The sequence below is a fragment of the Podarcis cretensis genome, assembly GCF_951804945.1.
Source record: "Podarcis cretensis genome assembly, chromosome: 1".
Classification (NCBI taxonomy): Eukaryota; Metazoa; Chordata; class Lepidosauria; order Squamata; family Lacertidae; genus Podarcis; species Podarcis cretensis.
The window spans coordinates 53,001,034-53,021,573 of NC_137170.1; the positions used below are offsets into that span (position 1 = coordinate 53,001,034).

At 44.6% G+C, this 20,540-nt stretch overlaps 3 long non-coding RNA genes across 4 annotated transcripts; 1 reads left to right on the forward strand and 2 right to left on the reverse strand.

Moving 5' to 3' along the window:
• Positions 1-8,880: 8,880 nt before the first annotated feature.
• On the reverse strand, positions 8,881-11,843 carry LOC307199637. Of its 2 annotated transcripts, none has more exons than XR_013832107.1 (2): positions 11,129-11,843; positions 8,881-9,137 (listed from the first exon to the last, which is right to left on the reverse strand). It is a non-coding gene; the product is annotated as an uncharacterized lncRNA (long non-coding RNA). The 2 variants fall into 2 exon arrangements; XR_013832108.1 differs by having other exon boundaries at positions 10,952-11,843.
• A 1,739-nt stretch (positions 11,844-13,582) lies between these two features.
• LOC307199632 lies at positions 13,583-14,179 on the reverse strand. Its single transcript, XR_013832106.1, has 2 exons — positions 14,113-14,179; positions 13,583-13,780 (listed from the first exon to the last, which is right to left on the reverse strand). It is a non-coding gene; the product is annotated as an uncharacterized lncRNA (long non-coding RNA).
• A 298-nt stretch (positions 14,180-14,477) lies between these two features.
• On the forward strand, positions 14,478-19,862 carry LOC307199644. The gene is made up of 2 exons (XR_013832109.1): positions 14,478-14,600; positions 18,727-19,862. It is a non-coding gene; the product is annotated as an uncharacterized lncRNA (long non-coding RNA).
• The last annotated feature ends 678 nt before the right edge of the window (positions 19,863-20,540 follow it).

Here is a 20,540-nt window from a genome sequence, read left to right on the forward strand (position 1 = left end):
GTCTGCAGGTGATCCAGAGTCTGCATCAGATGTTCATTATATAATTTATGGCACAAATGAGCCACACAGAGCGAGAGAGCTCCTAGGTGTACCACTATGTGGTTTAAGAATCAGGTCTAGAAAAGGTCTGATTCATAGGGGATTCGCTCCAAACTTCTCCAGGTTTAGCATTCAGCCTGTGTTTTGAACTGTGTGACAAGGCTCAACGCTGCCTAACAGGGATTGATGGCTTTGTGTTTCCAGAGCCAACAGTGTGTGATTGCAGCTCCCAGCCGAACAGTGGTGGTGAGAAATGTGGGATAGGGTGAGAAAAGGGATGGTTTGTTCCTTCTTTTCCAACCCTCCCTCCCTATCGCCCCACATTCTCAAAGAGGTGGGGATTTGGGAAGGTGTTTGCCAGCGAAAGTCAATGCAGGAATGTCAGCCTGACAGGAAGATTCACATTGAGAATGTGGCGGAATGGCCAGGGCTTTGTGGGGTAGGGTTTTGAGTTCCAGCCAGCCTGTCTGCCAGAAAGTCCTGCAGGCATTTGTTTTAGTGCAATGTTGAATTCTTCTCCCTATTACTGCACATGCTCACATTCTGGGGCTGTACTGAGATGATCCATAGTTAGGGACAGGCAAATCTGTCAATTTCTCATTTTTCTGATCTTAGGTTTAGTCCTCCACATTTCCACATCAGCCTGGAATTTTTTGTAAAGTCCTCATGAAAATTCATCAGCAATTTATTGTGAACCTTTCCTAATATGCAGTTGCTTATATGCAATTTTGTCTAATATACACATTTTTGCAAGGCTATTTCACCTGATTTATTGCATTTTTGTATGTTACCTTCTCTAATACGTGTATTTTTATGCACACTTTACTCTAGAGTTGGAAAAGGTTCATAAAATTTTGAAGGGTGGTTGTGTTTTTGTTTCTGTATTGTTTCAGAAACTGTGAATTAGTTACTGCAGGTTCACCTTTAAATGTGAGTTGGATCAAATTTCTCTATCCCCATCGCTTGCCATATCTCAGATTAAGCATAGCCCCTAGTGTTTTCCTCTTGAAATACAAATGAAGTGTTTTGTTGTTGTTTTGTAAAATTTCAAAGTACAGCATTATTGATTAAATTTATTTTAAACAGCTCTATACTGTCCTTCATCAAGCTGATTCTAGGGTAGTCTGCTACAGTGCAAGGGATAAAAACCCAGTATTTTCAATGCAACATACTAAAACCAACCACGAATAAAAATAGTAGGTGATGGATGAGAAGCAGTACTAGAAATGTCTGAGTTAATAAAAAGGACTTTGCTTGATGCCACTATCTTCCCTTGGTACATGCTAGCAAAGGTGGGATAACCAGTTCCTATGCAAGCTGAGGATTTATTCAAGCCACATAGACATAGCTGGTTGGTTAGTCCCACTACTGTATATTCAGAGTGAATATTGTAGGGAAAGGAGGTGCTGTGCCTGTCTAGTAGTACATTCAGAAAATCTTGGGAATTGGTGTTGTGCCACAATTTGATGGCCTCGTTAAAGTATGGTTGTGGCTGTCTCCCAGATCTTTCAAAACGAGACTGTTTGTAATCCGAGTCACTGGACAGAGCCTCAGACTGGACAGAGCACATGGCTGACTCAGACTTGATGAGATGCCATTCACACATTAAGTAATTACGTGAATGGAGAGAAGTAGCAACAGAGGAAAGCAGGGCTATCACATTTAGGTGTTAACTTTGTTTTTTTTTTTTTATAAAATTTTTATTACATTTTCAATTTACAAAAAACAAACAAACAAAAAAGAGGAAAAGGAAAAACAGTCCAACTTTCAAAATGCATTTTTACGTTGCTAACTGGACTTCCCCACATCTCCCTCACCCTGCATTCTTTACAATAAACATATCAGCAAATTATTACCTTGTTTCGTATCTTATTTATATCTTTCAAAATATTTTACTTCTAAATTTAAAGTACTTTTTGTCAATTATTTATACCTTAAAGTAATACATAAATTAACTTTAAATTTCACCTTTTTCTTACTTATAACTTAATCTTCTATTTTCCCAATCTAGTTGCAGGAGCTAGAGTTTCCAAATCGTGCAGATTCTTAACATTCATACAACTTATAATGTTTTTGTAAATAGTCCTTAATTTTTTTCCAGTCCTCTTCCGTTGTTTCTTCTCCCAAATCTCGGATTCTGCCCGTCATTTCGGCCAGTTCCATATAGTCCATCAACTGCGTCTGCCACTCTTCCAGCGTGGGAAGGTCTTGTATCTTCCAATATTTTGCAATGAGTATTCTTGCTGCTGTGGTTGCATACATAAAAAGAGTTCTATCCTTCTTTAACACCTTTTGGTCCACAATGCCCAGGAGGAAGGCCTCTGGTTTCTTAGGAAAGATGTGCCTAAACACCTTTTTTAACTCATTATAGATCATTTCCCAGAAGGCCTTCACTTTTGGACAAGTCCACCAAAGGTGAAAGAATGTCCCTTCAGCCTCCTTACATTTCCAACATTTATTATCAGACCGATGATATATCACATTTAGGTGTTAACTTTGAAACCTAATGAGAGAGCCTTGCTAGGTACTTTGCTGCTAACCATTTTAAACACACAAGCAACAACAGCTTTCTCTTCTCCAAGTGAGCAAGCCTTTTCAAGATTTCTTAGCAGTTATGTCCCTGGCAGTCTGGTGCTCTCTGGATATAAAATCTTGCAGCCGACTTGGGGGGGGGGGGAATCAAAATTGGGGAAAAAAATTCAATATATAATTGGCACCATCAATTCATTTGTTCTTTTCTTTTCATTTTAGCCAGAGCTGCTCTATACTTTACTTTCATTGAGCTGAACACTGAAGAATACAAGGGTCTGGTTTCAGGATATAGCCCATGATTTGCACAGAGTCCACATGGTCTTAACTACTATCAAATGCTTTCACATTAGAGGCAGAAGCTCAGGCGCTTGAGGAAGAATGCCCAAACTGTTGTACTCCAGTAGCATGGGTGTGTGTGTGTGTGTGTATGTATATACCATAAGACATTGCACCCCTCAAGATTCTTCCGATAAGACTGAGAAAATGTCTCCCCTGGGGGAATAAAGATCTGTTCCCTGGTGTGTTATGCCAACGGCTGCAAGAGCAGTGATGCTGTCTAAAGGAGGCAGGCACTGTGGGGGCTGAGCCCGGGGGGGGGGAGAGTGAAGCTGCTGAGAGCATGCCAATGAGCTCACCTCCCTTCTCCTACCATTCCAGCTGACTGCACAGGGGCATTATCACCCTAATTATATTTGTACTTTTTAATCTCTGGCTGTCGTTGGAGTGACGCTGAGCAGCCTTGCGCCCAGAATATTAACCACATCATTATATGGGGGAATTAAAAAGCCCAGGCATCCTGAGAAAGAGACAAAGCAAGGTAGATGGCAAGACCACAAAGAAGCAGTCAGGGTGGAGGCAGGCTTTGTAAAGTGTCTGTAGGTAAGGAAATGGCTAAGAGATCAAGTCCTCCTTCCTTGATGGGCAGAGTAGATCGCAAGCTGGGGGAGATTAGTTTTTGAACTGAAGAAAAACACTCTATGTAGCTAGTCGTAGGTTAGTAGTATATTGGGGCCATCTATCCTTCTGAACTTCCCCTCATCCCTTTGTTCTTATGGGCCACTTTCTATAGTCAGTCTTCTTTTCCTAGGTCCCCCTGCTGCCCTTGACCGGCTAGTTTCTCAGGACACTGCTTAGCCAGTCCTCTTTCCCTTAAGGCCTTTTGCTCACTTAGGTCTGCAAAATCAGAAGAGCTCAGCCAGTGACATATAGCAGCCCATGAATCAGTAGTTAGTGGGGTGTAGGGATGCACAACCTCTCTTATTTCTACCCCATGTTGGTTTACTGCAAATGCTTTTAGCTTACCTTTGGAGTGTTCTGCATTGTTTTTCAACTACTTCTGTTCTAATGCTCTATTTTAATCTGCTTTTAATGAACATACACAATGACCTGTATTGTTATAAACTGCTGCTGTGTCAATGTTTTAATGTTTTAGTTAGTGCTGTGCCAGAAAATAGATTGCATTTGCAAATTATCCAAGGGGACAGGAAAAAACCGGTGGAATTCTCATGGGTGGTGTGCAGAATTTTTGTCATGCTTGCTTTACTTTCGAGGGGTATTTGTAAGTGCCGTTCCTTTCATTCAATAAATCATTTCATCAGTCCATCTACAAGTCCTTTCACCAGTTGTCTGCACTCGGTGGCCTTCCTGGGTGCACGTGCTTCAGTTAAAGCCCAGGCAAACTCCTTCCACAAAGCTTTCTTCAGACCAGAAAGTGTGGGCAGCCTGGGAGGCTGCAGAACATTTATAGGAAAGGTTCTGCATGCAGGCTTCCCACAGGCATCTGGCTGGCCACTGTGAGAACAGGATGCTGGACTAGATGGGCCATCAGCCTGATCCAGCAGGCTCTTCCTATGTTCTTATGAAATACACTCTCTTGGACACACAATGTTAGCCACCTTGCAATGATAAGGTAACCCCAGGACCCTTCAGCCACCCACAAACTCTGAAGTGCTTTGAGAATGAGGCTGAAAAGCAGAAGCCACGTGTCAGGGGCTCAGGAGCAGAAGCACAGGGAAGAGGGGAGATGGAGAGCGAAGGGGAAGAATCTGAGGGCAGCGTAGGAGAAGATGACAGTGGCCCGAGAGATTCCAGGAGACTCTCCAGCGAATCGGAAGATTCACAGAAGGGGGCGCCGGTGGCCAGGGCAAGGGGGGTCCCAAGGGGGACACTCCAGAAGCAAGGGACCAGCGGGGACTCCCAGAGCAGCAGTTGGAGATCAGGACCAGCTTCCCCACCTGAGCATAGTGGGGGGGAAGAGTCCCAGGTATCGGGGGTAGCGTCTCCCCCAGCAGGGAGAGAAGAGGAGTCAGGGCTGACCACGCCTCCATCGGAGAGTCAGGCAACGGAGGGGAGGTCAGGTCCGGCTAGCATCCCGGAAGAGGGAAGCAGTGACAGAAGCAGTGCAACGGTCAGGAGGAAGGTCACTGGGTTGGCGCGAGAGCCAAGTTCAAAAGTACAGGCGCGCAGGGCAGCAGAGAACGAGGATTGGGAACCGGGTCCTAAAGCCCGCCGGAGGCAGGGGGAGGAGTCAGGGGACTCAGCGTCAGAAGAGTCCAGAAAGGGGAATGCCCCAGCGGACAGGAGGACCCAGAGGAGAAGAGAGCAGAGGAAGAGGTGGAGCAGGGCGAGAATCTTAAACTGGTGTCAGGGGGGAGGAGATTCAGACGGAACTTCGGCGGTCTAAGGTTTAAGACGTAGAGCTGCGTGCTACGGCTTTGGAATGGAAACTGAACTTCAATAAAGACTTTTGTATATAACGACGACCTGGCGTTGGTCCTCTGTGAGCTGGGACCTTGGGCAGTTCTGACACCACGTTTTCAGGGGAAGAAAACTTTCAAGAAACCGGAGGACAAATTGTGGCACAGCACTAATTTCAGTATGGACCTGTGCTTTTTTTTTGGGGGGGGGAATGCAGGGGTACGCATTTTGTGAATCTAAGTTTGGCCTCATTGAGGGGCAGTATTTCAATATGAGTAGGAAAATGAGAGTATCGCTAAACATTTTTTTAAGAAAAAAGCACTGGTATGGACTATGACTTATGTGATATTATTATTAATTATAGAGGGTGGTTTGTATTTTACTATGATGCAAACTACATTAGGAAAGTTAGCCCTGAAAGACAGCATACAACTGCTGAAACAAGCAAGCAAGCAAACAACCTATATGTGTTGTTGAAGGAAATGGGACGCATTAAGAATGCTACGTACCCACCCCCCAACCCAAGTATGGGAGGTCTTTGTCTGAAACATGGGCATAGCCAAGGGAGGGGCAAGGAGGGGCAGCTGTCCCCCAAATCAATAAAAATACCGGCTACATAACAAACTGAGTTTCTGTCCCCCCTAACAAAAGGCCTCTCCCCACAACAAAAGGCTCCCCCCCCCCAACAAAAATCCTGGCTATGCCCATGGTCTGAAACTTATTTTTAGTTAAGTTATCCTTTGGTGTTTGTCTCCAACTGCGACAGAGAGGCCCCTCATTCCACCGGAGGCATCCTTCCCTTCCCTTGCCCAGCCTCTCCTCTTGTCCCAACCTATGTGTCCCCTGGTGCGAAGGCGCCAAGTGTTAATTCCGCACTAACAGGGCCTTTGTGAGCCTAATTGCCTGATAAACATAATTGAATCTTATGGATTGCCCTGGTGTTATTACAGGAGGCCATTTAAGGGAGTTAATGGGAGCGGAAAGTGCCGCTGTAATTCCTCCTGCCCTTGCAGTAGCATTGCTGAGGCTCCTTGGGAGTTGGAGGCAGGCTTTGCCTCACTGCAGGCCATCTCTCTCTCTCTCTCCCTTTGTTGCGCTAACCTCAGAGAGAGAGAGAGAGAGAGAGAGAGAGAGACGGAGATAAGGTCTGCTTCTGGATTATGACAAGAGCGCTTCTTTGTACTTCAGAGCTTCTCTGTGACTCATTGAACATTTGCATGAGAACTGATCTCTTGTAAGAACCCTGGAATGAAGCAGGCGACTTGTCCTCACAGAGGGGGATGGAGTGCCCAACATGGAGCTTAGCCATGCAAGTTGTTTGGATGACACAGTGCTTTTAGCCTGCGTCTCGGCGTCTGAGGCAACTTCTTCAGGCATACATATATGCTTGTGTAGTTTAATTTAAGCCTTTTCATAAACGAGATCTTTCTCTCCTAAGTCATCCTTACTTTGTTCAGCATTCAAACGCAAACCCCAAGAGGATATGACTAGGCTAAAGCCAGGGCATAGGATCTTCTCAAAGAGCTAGCAACAACAACTATTCTTATTCTCATCCAGGCAGTTAAAGTTGACCCAGCAAATCAAAATTCTGTCATAGCCAACCCACCTTCTGGGAAAAGGAGAAAAAGTCCAGGAACAAGGCAGACAATGGGTGCTTCCAAAGTAGGAAGAAACATGGGCTTGTGGTCAAGATCCACTCTTTCCCTTTATGTGGTATGCTCCAAAATGGTGCCTGCATGCGCATAAGAGGACTTGAACTCCTGCCTGGAGGAGTGCCTGGGAACTGATAGTAGTTGGGTCCTTGCTGCCTATGCCTGCCTATGTGTGGTGTGATGCAGGGAGGTGCACTTGGAGCGTGTCCCCCACAAGAGAACACCCTTCACCTGAAAAGAGGATGCTGATTTGCACAGGCTAATTTGTAAGTATAGGTGCTAGTTTAGAAATAGCTGCTATAATTTAAAAAGAAGTACAATGCATCTCACAGTAGTGAGGAAGTCTGTGATCAGGTGACTGATGTTCCTGCTCAGTGTGCTGTCCAGGTGCTGATTGTTGGACAGTTCCAAGGCCTCTTCTATTTCTTTAATCTTAAACTAGACTTGGGACACCTTCGAAACAGAGGACTGTCCTCTGTAGGACTGACCTCTGTCCTAGGGTAGCACACAGCTACCCTAGTATCCCATTAACCTGAATTCACCAGCTCCCACCATATGTGAGTGTCTTTGACAGCACATCCCAGGAGTGGTAGCAGGGATATGGGGAGTGCAGCTGTCATTTTAGAGCCATTCAGGGATTTTCTGAGTGGTATGTTTCTCCCTCTCCTTTCAGGCTGAGCATGGAAGTGATCAGAGGTGGTTTTAGGGCAGAGTGACTGTTACCCCCAAACTGGACGCTGAGTGGAGAAGGTGCCAGATAAGCATTTGCCCAGCTACAGGAACGGGGTATGAGGGCTCTGACAGGGTCCTAGAGTCCTTCCTCCTTCCAAAAACCTAGTTAGCACTTGCCCAGCTTTGGGAAGGAGGTAAGAGGGCTCTAGGACCCTGCCAGAGCCCCACACCTCATTCCTAAAGCCTGGCATGGCGAGAGGGCGCCAAATTTTGGCCTGGTTCAGGGCACCATGGTATCAACGTCCACACCTGAAGTGATGGTGTACCTCCCCTCTGCTCCCTGGGGTATAGAAGAATAGGACCTGCAACTTAAAGGATCCACAACTACTTGATCCACAAGTTAATGGATTGCAAACTGCACTTATAGGAGATTCAGGATTAACTTGCACAGCACTCAAAGTATAGATGTTTGAGACCTGTACACTCTGTCCCAGCACTATTACTAAGCCTCAGTTTGTAAAAGAACATATACAGGCACAGAAGAATAATTATGACAAAGGCTCAAAGATTTTTAGCTGTGATTCCCACATTGCAGGATAACTCTTGGGGTCCCCCACAACCCTCCAATCTATGATTTGCATAAAACCCAAGTCTGTAAAAGTGCAAAAATGACTGAGCCACATATGAGACTGCAAATTCCGATATGCTTTAGTCGGATGATGCAGCTGGGAAGAACAAAAGAGAACCGAGTTGTGAGCCAATAGTGGATGAAACAACAGAGAATGCAGATGTATTTACAACAGCCTGGGGTGTCAAAACAGAACAAATGAAGCTGTTGCAGTGGAAAATGTTAATGAAACTTCAGAGGGTGTTTTGAAGTTGGGCACAGATATCTGTGATTACTTCAACAGGCGAAGTGATGAAAACCTATTAGTTATACAAACTAATGTTTTATATAAAGGGGGTATATGATAGTAGAAACTAAAATACTCTGTGAGTGAGTAAATGGACAGAGAAACACCAGCAGAAAATTAACACATAGGACAGCAGCCATTCTGAGTGCTATTGTAATAAGAGTTGCATGACATTAACATTTGCTTGTTTCCCACTTCAGTTTGGCATCAAGGCTGCAGTAGTAAATATTATACCAGAGTTTTCCCCGTTGAGGCCTGTGAAAGCATGCAGCCAAGTCCTCCTTTGTTTTATTCCCACCAATCTGGCTTGTGCCATGCCTAGAATAAATGTAATACCTACCAACTGGAATAAGCCACTGGGAACTTGATTGGAATTTCCTGACAGCTGGAGATTTATTAGCTTAGGCCAAATCTTCTTGGCCCAGATTGCATCAGGCTGATCTCTCTGAAGGAAAAGAGGAGATGCCTCTATACCCCAGATGTGGGCACAGATGTTCCATTTGCTACTTGGACACCATCCTTGTTTTGGCCTCTGTCAGTTCCAGGAACGGACTGAATTTCTTGTCAAAGTACATCCCAATGTCAATGCTGAATTACTCCACGAATACTCAAAACTCCTCCTTTGCAATGACTAAATAAATGAAGGGGGGGGGGGAGATGAATGTGTTATATACACATCTGATACCAATCACCAGAACAACTCATCTTGTTTTATTTCTGGAACAAAGTAACAGGTGAGGCAGTGGGTGGGGAGCATCTCCATTCTAAAGCAGATTCACATGATTTCTGCAGTGTATGAAGCCACTTGAAACAACTACATAGAGAAAAGCTGCTAGCGCAAAGTAGCTCCCCACACAGTTTGGACAGTTTTAATTATAGGTAACTTGCAACTTACACACATTTAACTTGTGCACACCCAGCTTTACATGCTTGGCATATATATATATATATGGGCAGAAAGTGGGCAGGCATCTTGGAAAAAATATTCCAGCAATCCCACCCACCGATGAATCCAATGTGTTTTAACTATACAGTATGTGGTTTTGGCTCTATGCGTTACCCTTGGAACGTAACTCCTGCATAAGTTGAAAGCCGCCTATATATCCTTGCAAAGTTGGGGGGTTTTTTTTGTGTGTAGATGGTATCCAAACCAATGAGAAGCTGCTTCCCACAAACAGAGAATTTCAGGACACCTTTCATCTGTCCCAGCTGCAACAAAACATGTCTCTCTCATATCAGTCCCTACAGCCGCAGCAGGCGCTGTAACCTTCCAACAGTTTGACTTCACCCCCAGAGGCACACCCCTCCATTGTCTCCCGAGACACACGGATGCCAACAGCAAGATGGTGGTCAAACCAATGAGAATCTGCTTCCCGCAGTGTCATGAACTGGCATGACACAGAGGAAGGGGAGGAAGTTCCCAGCGAGGGGTGCAGCTGCAATTGGTATATACCAGGACAAGCAGGCCTTTCCCCCCCAGCCGAACTCAGTTCTGGCACCTCTCAGGTGGGTGCCATTGCCATTATAAGAGAACAAGGGAGGCATGCATGGTGAGTTCTGGCACCTCTTTTTCTAGAAAAATAACACTGGTGAGGAGGATGTGGTTACTCAGTGGGATTAGGCTCAGGCCAGCTGAGGATCACATGTTTCATCAAGTGGAGAGGCACAGCTGCTCAGCTGGAGCAAACTCGGGTGCATCAATCAGGATTGGGAAGGATAAAAGCGAAGCAAGTCTGCTCAGCTTTCTCCATTGATGGACCACGGCTTGACTGCTTTGGGAAGTCTACTGGGTGGTGACTTTGGGATTGGCTCCAGGTATTCCAGTCCTGGATCTTCTGCAGAGGTGGGAACCTGATCTTATGGATTGACCTTGGACCTTGCTCATTGTGTTGGACCTGGACCACTATTTGATCACTTGGACTGACTACTCTTTAGCGTTGCCCTTGGGACTGTACACACTCTCACAACACACAGAGAATGCCACATAATTGTGTTTCAAGCAACTTAGCAATGCCACAGTGCAGGCCTGTGCAGAGAGGGGAGAAACCCTTGTCCTGGGCCTTGGAGCTAAGCTGGCTGGGGTTCCCTGCCAGGGACTGGCTGCTTTTTTGTTTAAGTTTATAACTTTATTCTAACCAGACTCCCACCCCAGGCCTCAGACAAGCTCTTGACAGGCCCGCCACAGTGGCAGCAATTTATGTACCTCCTTCCTTCTTTCTCCTCTTCCTTCTGGATCACAAAAGAAATTGGTGCAGCTCCGTTTTCTAAATGTTAAGGTGTTAATTCTGTTATGCCAGAATTATCTTCTCTGTGTCCTGCCTCTGAATTCACTTGCAGCAGAATGTAGCAGAGACAGATGATGTGTTTGGCAGCCAAGCACTTTGGGTATAAGGGGGGAAACAGGCCATCAACCCAAAATTGCACAGCTACATTACATCTTCTTACCATATTTCAGGTACAAGTAGCCAAGCTGTAGCAGCACTAAAGAGCTGTCATGTGGTGGTGGTGACAGCCCCCTTTGTGATCAAAAGTTCATGGAAAGCAATGCAGACTGCACTGCCTCTTCATCATTTATTTAATAGCATATTGTGCAACAGCCTTCCGGTTTTATTCTTAACGAACCTTTGGTTTTCCTTCCTTCCTTTGGTATGTCACTTTCAGCTTCCAGATCTAACCTGCTGGCCTGGACAGTGGTTTTCTCAAATCTCATAGTGGCTCAGCACTCTTTCATTTATTGGGTTTTCCTTTATCAGAGAAACCTTTGGGAATATTTTTTCTCCAAAAAATAAACTGGCCTTTGAAGATGCTAGTTGCCGTGGCAACCTGCTTCTTTAAAGAGGCACTTCTTTCCTTGCTTGATGTTGAGAGTTCTTGTTACCATAACAACCAGGCCCTTCTCAAACCTTGGCTTGGGTTCTGTGTTGGGTTGCAGCCCCCAAATCAAGGGCCCTGTGACTTTCTGAGAAGAGCATCAGAGATCTGAGTAGTGGTGGTGGCATCTCAAAAAATAGATAGCTCCACAGCCTCTTCCCCCATGAACCTTAAGGCCGCTGTCTCCTGAAAAGAACATTTCTTGCTCTAATAACATTAAGATTTAATCTGACAGGACTACCATCTAGTTCAGGGCTCCTCTAGGTGACCTGTTTATTGAGCATTCATCCCGATCTGCTTGCACAAAGCTTATGTGGAGATTAGTTTATATCTGCTCTTTATTGAACATTCAATCTGATTTGTTTGTGGAGAGGTTGTGTGACAATGAACATTCATCCTGATTTGCTTGTACGGTGTCGATGCATGTGCCCATTAATCATTTGTTCATTCCACACTTTTCAGTGCATCTCCCGTCACTTTCCTAACTGCAAAAAGCCTGTTTCTTTTATTTAAAGTGGATTTGTTGTCCTGGGATGACATATTGATTTAATTCCCACTTTAATTGTGCATACCTAAATTTCTGGTACGCACTTGAAGCTGTCCTGTAGCAGTCTGGAGGCACCCATAGATACCTATTCCTGTATATTCAGTTTTTTTCATGGGGTTAGCATGCTATTATCCTGAGCACTGTATGAAACTACATCAGTTCTCAGTCACTGTAATTTAGCAAATGACAAAGAATATTTATACACAAGTTTTTATATGCAGCTTGGTTCCAGCAGGAGTAAAGTGGTGCTGAGATGTAGGTAGAGCACCTATGCTAATGGGAACAACCCACAGGCTATTCTCTAGGGTGTTCTTCAAAGGCCATTATGGTTGATAAAAGATTTTAATGTTAGATTCATAGAACTGTAGAGTTGGAAGGGACCCTGAGGGTCATCTATGTAAACATTTTTAACCAAAAGCAAACTACCCCCTCCATTCCTATCTCTCCCCACCTCTCATTCTATATAATATTACACTTCAACAAACAAAGTATTTTTCAGTACTGTACACATACAGCCTAATAAATGAGGCAGTTTCTTCAAGCTTAGACTTCAGCTGGGGGGAGGGGGGCTTGGGGGGGGCAACTTGGCAGGAGATTGTGGACACTATGGCACCTGCAGGTGCCATGTTGGCAAAAGCATGTGTTGGCAATACAGGGGCAGAGGAAGGTGGTGCGGTGGGGGCGGGTCGCCCCAGGTGTCAGCATTGGGGGTGTGTGACAAAATGCCGGGCAGCACTCACCATGGGGCCTGCGGCGTACCTGAGCCATGTGTGTCTCCTGGGAGTGACACAGTGTTTTGGGTGCCTGCAGGCTCCGCACTGCCCCAAACGGTCCGCCCACCGCCTCCCCCTTACCTGTAGTGGGAGGAGGCAGGCAGATGCCTTGGAGGCCCCATGGAGCATCCTGCCATGGCTGGCCTCGCTCCGCGGATGGCTGGCCCTGCCCCTGGGCGCAAGGCACGCGTGCCAGCCCAGGCACCTGATTGGCTTACTCTGCCGCTGTGGCAATACCGAGCTAGTTTTTTTCTCAGCATAGCATTGGCAGCTTTCATAAGCATATAACTGAGAAGACCATATCTGCACCTCATGCTTATTCACTTTGTTCGTTATAGAGAGCACCTGTTTCCTCTCTGTTAACATTTAGGGATCTTCTGCTGTCTGCTTCACCCCAGACAGGCCACATCAGCACACACCGTCCTCAGCAACATTCAGAGAAACCTCTCTCAGCAGCCATTCTCTCTCTCTCTCTCTCTCTCTCTCTGTCTGTCTCTCTCTCTCACACACACACGAAAAGAAAACAGTTAAAAACAACAGTTACTTGTATAACAGTCACAACAGAATGGATGCCTGTCTCATGTAATTCACTGTCAGCCAATCACATGAGATTGGCCACTGCCAAAGGAAAGACCCCTTGCTAAAAATACACAGCAATTCAACATAAGCAAACATCCCCATTTCAGGAAATTAAACCACTATCTATAACAGTCTGTAGCTAATGGCAACAGCTGAGGAGGCATCAGCACAACCTTGTCCTGACAATTATGGGGCACATCAGCAAAAATTTTTTTGTTATTAAAAATGTTTTAATATGTATTGATATGAGGGTCACACCATAAACTCAGGTATGTTACCTGCCATCAAAGAAGAAGATAGACTGGATACTACAGATAGGTGTATTCAGAAAAACATACATTTAGAAATACAAGCTGACTTGTACTTAAATTCTACAGTTCTCTTCATTGCTTTCACAGGGGGTGAAGGGTCTTGAAAAAGCCTCACCCACTTCAGACAGCCTTACAGTCCTCTTTGCTGCTTGAATGTGTGATCTTTCAAAAACTCCACCGACTTCAGACATCCCTGGACGGAAAAAAACAGAGACAATGAAGGAGATGGCTACTATCCAATAGCATCATCCAGGCAGCTTCACTGTCTTCTGCCTGGCAACTTCACCCACTAACTTCAGCTTGCCAGCTTCCACAGGTTTCATCGGTTCATGAGTATCCACGAGTTGTCTTTCACACCTCACATTCATGCACATGCACACATCATTCACTGTGAGCACATTTACAACCTCTCATTCACACTCAAAAGCATACTCCAACTGACATCTGTGAAGGATGCCAGTGGACTTATCTTTCACTTGCCATTCATTTGCATTCATGCCCTGGCTCCAACCCACAAATATCCACCGGTTTCTGTTGAGCAGCTTCTGAAGGTGAATCCCAACTAGCTTACATCCACAAATATCAGCCTGCTTTTAGCCTTCTGGTATCCACTGGCTTCTGGAAGCGAACTCCACCAGTTTCCACCCACCAACATCTGCCAGCTTTTGCCAGGTCCATGACTAGATATTAGCCAATTTCCAACCAAGCTGTGATCCCTGTCAGCAAGTAAAGTTGCTTTATTCTTGCTCCAAAGCACCCCACAGCCAGATGATCGGCTCTGTCTGTCTGCCAATTCACTGCCTCCAAGTGGAGGTAGACAGGACAATGCAGAATGTCACAGGTGTTGCTCACTATGTTTTGTTGGGGAAGATGAAAAGGCACCCCTTTATATCCACCCAGCTGCCATGCACTTTTGTGATGGCACAGGTAGACTGTAGGCAATGGCAATAGCTGGAGACGCATCACAATCTTGTCAGACCTCACAGTTTTGATTGCCCTGCCGCAGTGAGTGAGTGAGTGATTTATTGATTGATTGAATTTATATACCGCCCTATACCTTTGGGTTCTTGTTTATTATTAGAAATATTTATAGACCACCTAAATAAGAAATATGGATTTCATAATTAGAACATGTGTGTAATACAAATGTATAAAAGCTATAATTACCCATTTTCTGAGTACACCTGGTGAGCTTGGTGCGTCCCACTTGACTTGTGGGCTGTGGGTTTCCCACCCCTGTCATAAAAACCCAAGCAGTATATCCAACATTAGCTGCATTTGGAGTAGTCTAATTGCATCAGTAGTCTTAGTAACTTTAATTTATTTTGATGGGTTTACTCAGAGTTTGAAATATTTGGATATCACTCCAATTATTAAAAGCATCAGTGGACAAAGATGTTAAAAGAAAAGATGACAAAAATACTAGTTTCACATTAAAAAACCTCCCTGAAAAGTCTGAGAGCATTTCCTGTTCAGGTGTATATAAGTATGATCAATATCAGTAAATTAACTGCTATTCCCCTTTACACACGACGTACGATTATTTCTGGTGTCAGTATTCCCTCCTCCCCATCCTCCCTTGGCAGGTGAGAGCTATTGATAGAAATCAATGGATAAATCTGGGATTTTAGTGCACCTATAATTGGATGGCACCTAAAACGAAAGGTGGTGGCAAAGACAGAACCTTCTTGTGCTCTCTAACTTGGGCCTTATTACATTTTTTAAAAAAGGTTTGTTTATATTTACCATACTTCTCCATTAAAACATGCTCAAAGCATGGTTAGAAAGTCCTCAGGTACAGTGGCAGAGGAGGGGCACCTGCTTTCCCCATTTTGGTTTTACCAATTTCCTCCCTTCCAAAAGCTTTCTTTTTTTAAAAAAAACCTGCCATGAAAAAAATGAAGTTATAAAGCCTTTTCCAGGAAAGCGAAGAGAGAAAAGAAGGGATTATTGGAGGCAAGCTGAGAGGAGTTCACCCATCACTGAGAAATCCATGTAAGAGCTGGTGATAAGTACTATATATGAAACTGTGTGCTTTCACTGAGAGCCCAGAGATTTCATGCCCCCTTGCAGCTTATGCCCAAGCTCACCTCTTTGTCCTCATGCCCCATAATAGTAACAGTAGGCATTTTTCTGCAACACTTATTGTAAATGCCTCAATTAAGCAATTTCTCTACAGTTCATTGAACAGCTTCTGGGAAGAGCTCAAAGGAGTCTCTGTATGCAACGTCTCCTTCGTCTCTTTGGTCTCCTCCAGCCAGCTGTGATCAGCCTTCCACAAGGCGCCACAGATGGCCAAAGCCCTGTGTCCTTTCAAAAGAAGTCCTGAGCTTGGAGTGTCTCAGGCAGGGAAAACAGGCCATAGAGAAGCACAAATACTATCTCCTTAGGACAGAAAGCTGTTTGATGCTTTCTGGTTGACTGCAAGCTGGGGACATGTGCCTTCTGGTCTCATAAAAGCCCCACTAATATTGTCAGCATTGCCAGATTGTCACTTTGCAGTCTTTGGCCTTGATACATAATTCTAAACCGTGCTTTATGAAACCAAGTCTTAGTGTTATGTCTGACCCAATCTATATTTTGTGATTGCATTTTTGGAGGTAATTGTATGTTTTAAAAACTACTTTTAATGGCTTTATTTGATCATCTGCAGAAGCGGACAAACGCCGGCTCCCTCGGCCTGTAAAGTGAGATGAGCGCTGCAAACCCAGAGTCGTTCACGACTGGACTTAACTGCCACGGGTCCCTTTCCCTTTAATACAACTTGTGGTTAACTTGTATGTGAATCCTTAGGTTTCAACTGCGAAAACCTCCCTCCCACATAATAATAATAATAATAATAATAATAATAATAATAATAATAATAATAATAATTTTATTATTTATACCCCACCCACTCTAGGTGCATAATAATAACATATTAGACATTAAGAACTACCTGATACAGAGCTGCCTTTTTTCTCTGAGAGCAGCCCCACAATACACTTCACCTCAGCAAAGTGCCTGGGAGCAGCACTTCATTTATTTAAAATATTTATTGCCCGCTCTTTTCCCCCCAAGAACAGACCCAAAGAGGGTTATATCAAAAGTTAAAATGCAGCATATATTTCTCCCTTCTGTTTTATTATATATCACATCATTCTCCATAAAAACGAAAGCAACAACCACAGTCGGGCATTAATATCCAGCAAACTGAGGAAGGAAACGGTGCCTCTTCAGGTGATGCCTAAAACACATATGGGTCAGTGCCAGCTGTATAACGACTGTAACCTGGTTTAACCCTTTAATCTATTTTAAGGGATGAAGGATTCCTGCTTTTTCTGCTCTTTACTTCCCCACCACTCCCCACCGTAATATAGTCATCTGCCCTCCTTGCTTCCACCACCACCAGTTGCCAGTGGATGGAAGAAGCCCATAATCCCATTGGACAAACTGAGGAGGAAAATGAGAAGGAAGCCCCTTGCCCCCAGAATGAGGAGCTGCTGCTGTGGTGAAGGTTGGGGCACTTACAGACTGCATTTCTTTGTTTTGGAAAATGTGGGCCACAGATATGCATAGCATTTGGACGTGCAAAGTTATATGTAGAGGTGAAAATTTGAGATCTCATTGCCCTGTGATGTAACATTTATATATATCTCATATTAGGACAAGGACCCAAGAACGGGCATATTCTGCCATTGTCCCTGCATCATGGAATGCCCTTCCTTTTGCCATACACAAAGCATCATCCACCACTTGGTGTCTTGTAAAGGAAGTTTCTTTTTTGCCCAGGCTTTCCCTGACCCAGAAGACTGGACGCTGTTATGACTGTATTCCTGTTTTTAATCAAATAGCACTTTGCTGGTTTTTATGTTGTATTTTAACGATACTCTTTTATTGATGGTGGTTTTTTTAACAAGCCTTCAGAGATTTTTTTTTCAAATATCAAGCAGTTTAGAAATGCTTTCAAACAAATAAACATTTAATTTAAATGGAACTCTTGGCTATAGTGTGGAAGACCTGTTACCAGTTGACCTGGATGCCTGCTCAGTCTGTGGTCCAGGGGCTATTGGCTGATAAGCAGTTTCACCTTCCCTTCCTCTGGCTCTTTTTATTTAAACCAAACCTGGACCAAACAACCCTTCAAATAGAGGACTGCTCCCTGTAAAATAGGACACATAGCCAGCAGTTGTGGTGGGTGGTGATGGGGTACTTGAACTCTTCTTTGCTCAGCAAACCCCTGCTGTCCGGACTGATGTAAAAACAGCAGGAAAATGAAAGGGCCATGTAATCTCCCCAGCCTTTCTGCATCTTCTCCCACTGATGGCAATTCTGGTACTTACTCCTGTGCTACCCGAGTTAGTGTTGCACTGAACAACTCAGAATTCTTGTGTATTTGCATAAACGGTAAAGGGACCCCTGACCGTTAAGTCCAGTCATGGACAACTCTGGTGTAGCGACGCTCATCTTGCTTTATTGGCCGAAGGAGCCGGCGTTTGTCCACAGACAGGTTCCAGGTCATGTGGCCAGCATTACTAAGCCACTTCTGGCGAACCGGAGCAGCACATGGAAACGGCGTTTACCTTTCCACCAGAGCGGTACCTATTTATCTACTTGCACTTTGACGAGCTTTCGAACTGCTAGGTTGGCAGGAGCAGGGACTGAGCAACGGGAGCTCACCCCATCGCGGGGATTCGAACCGCCTACCTTCTGATCGGCAAGCCCTAGGCTCTGTGGTTTAGACCACAGCACCCCCCACGTCCCTTGTAAAACAGAAATAGGGACTACGTAATGGGAGTCAGAATTCCATGATGCCTAGAGGGCCACAAGTTCACCATCCCTGCTCTAAAAAGTTTTGTACTTTGCATCGAGGCGTTTGATTTTTGTACATGTGTGAGTATTTGCATGCATTTAGAAATGGAGCAGCAAACCCAGTTCATTTCTACCGATTTGGTTTTCAGCCAACATGCTGCTGCAGTCATAGCTCTGGGTTCCTCCCCAGCAGCTGGAGCAGCTCTGCTTGTGCTTTGAATTCTCCAGCATGGGGTTTACGGACTGGGGCAGTAAACCTGGGAGCAGCAGCAGCAGCAGCAGGAGGAGGAGGAGGAGGAGGAGGAAAAAAACCAAACCAAAGGTTTACAGATTTCTTTTCTTCACCAGGTGGAGCTCTTGCACCTTTAAGAGCATCAGTGAGAAGAAAGATTATTTCTGTTCTGTCCGCTTCTGCAAGTGCCTCTTCTCCATCCCACTGCACTACATCCCACAGCCACTACTATGATCTGCAGCTGGGGCTCCCTTACTTTGTGTGTGTGTGTGTGTGTGTGCAGTACAGGGATCATGGTGGTGATTATGATCTCAGTTACAATTTCAGGTGGGCAGGGTGTCTACAGGATGAGACAACTAGAGTAATCTTTGAAGGTTATCAGATTGTTCTTCTCCAGGGAGAAATTTGGAAACCAAATCACTCCTCCAGCCACTTTTGGCTTTGTTTCAGAATAGATGGTTGCCAAAATGCACAGTGATAAGAGCAACTTGAGATGCCCTTTGAGATCTCCTTAGCCAGAGCATTGAATGTCTCAGCCCCTGTCCAGTGCTGCTTACTCGCAAAATGCAAAATAACCATTAAGTCGATCCATTTACAGCATGACTGCTGCTGGATGGTTGGAAAGAGACAATTTAAGGGTGGCTGGTGTGTTAGTTTGTTCCTTACCGCCACTGTCATCTGCAGGCGATAGTAGCACACAGAAAACCCCAGCATCCCCCCAGCTGCAGTATCTCTGTAGAGCTTTGTCTCTTCCTAGAATCCTACTGGTCCTGCTTGGCCTTATTTCTGGAGCAGCAAGACAGTGGAAAATTGAATCTGAATCCCTATGGATTCGTTTCTCCCATACTAGCTGCCATGGAGCCAAGACTAACTGAGATCGCATCCTTGGCTGCAGCAGTTCCAATTAACACAGCCCTGCTTGCTTTAGCAATTACCTGCCGATGGCTCACAGCCCGCATCCAGATGGAGATCAGCTGGCAGAGTTTTAAACAGGCAGGCTGAGGAGTTTGACTAACAACCAATCCTCTGAGGCAACTGTGGCACAGTGTTGATCTGGAGAAAGCTCTTTTCCAGACTGCACATGCCTGAGGTAACCACACAGTACATGCAGCCCCTCAAAATTACGGCAACATGCTCCATGTTTTTGCATTTTAGAGAAGCAGATTATTCTCCTGCATATACTGAAAGCTGCTTTGATATGGCCGAGGATTTCTGCAGAGGCTCAAATGACACATAAACTAAAGTATTCCAATTCTTTTCTGTATGGTTTTTAAATAATAATAATAATAAAAATTAAACACAAACAGGCTGAAACAGGCTGCCTCTGACTAGAAAAAGCAAATATAGGACATGCTCACTCTGATTTGTTTGCACAGAGATTGCTTAACCCATTCTCCTTCAGTCCTCTTCCAGTTCAAAATTACCCTCCCCAAGCTGCTTTTTCACATGCAAGGGAAAAGGATATGGGATCCCCATTTCTTTATCTCTGGAAGTGAAAAATAAGTTTAGGAGGGTGATTTTGAGCAGGGAAATGACAAGAGGGGGCAAAAAAAAGAAAAAAAAGAAAAAAAAGAAAAGCCATGTAGCATTTCCTCATGCGTTTTTCTGTTCAGACAAGCCTGCCTGAGGGTGCTTTGGATTTCAACAAGTTTCCATTTAACATGTCAAAACTGGGGCTGTATGATCCGGACTGAGTAAAAGGGGCATACTATAAATGGCGCTTAGTTGAATGCAGAATGTGCTCTGTTCTTAAAAAAAAATACTGCTGTAGACTTTGAGGTGACCAAAAGGTGGATTGGGATTTACCGTAGATCTCTGGGTGATTTGAAGTAGAGCGGCAAAAATTTCACAGTCCTAAATATTGAATGATGACAACAATTAAATGCCCTCCCCCCCCATTCCATTACACTTCTTGCATGAAGAAAGTGTT